Source organism: Bison bison, unplaced genomic scaffold (genome assembly GCF_000754665.1).
Source record: "Bison bison bison isolate TAMUID 2011002044 unplaced genomic scaffold, Bison_UMD1.0 scf7180017864192, whole genome shotgun sequence".
NCBI lineage: Eukaryota > Metazoa > Chordata > Mammalia > Artiodactyla > Bovidae > Bison > Bison bison.
Window position 1 is genome coordinate 4,356,303 of NW_011494764.1, and position 513 is coordinate 4,356,815.

The window sequence follows — 513 nt, forward strand, 5'->3', positions numbered from 1 at the left end:
GGAGGCTGGTGCAGTCTTGGGGGACACAGAGCCTGGCTGGACTTGGATGAGGGCTGTCAGGGCCCGAGGCGGGGCTTGGTGGGGGCACTGCTGGGACCCAGCTTGGCGTGGCTATAGAAGAATGTGAGCAATGTGCCATTCATGGCTGTTATGAGCCCCTCAACTGGGCTGGTGGCTTCAGGAAAGGAGGGCGAGGTGACTGGTGAGTGTGGTGTCTCGGGGTGGGGGCTGAGAGGGAGGAGAAGCCCCTCAGCCAGGAGGCTGCTGTTCTGGGCAACCTCTGGCCCATGCCCCGCTCCCCAGCACAGCCTCCCTGTTCTGCCTAGCTGGGTCCTCGCACACTTTGCTTACAGAACCACAGTGACACCCGGACTAAGACCAGCCTCCCCAGGGGCCCCGAGCCACCTCCATACTTCTGAGTTCCCGGTCCTGCCCTCTCACCTGAAATGCCAGGAGCCTACGGTCCAGAAAGTAGCAAACTTGGTTAGGAGAGAGGACCAGCCATTTCACCAG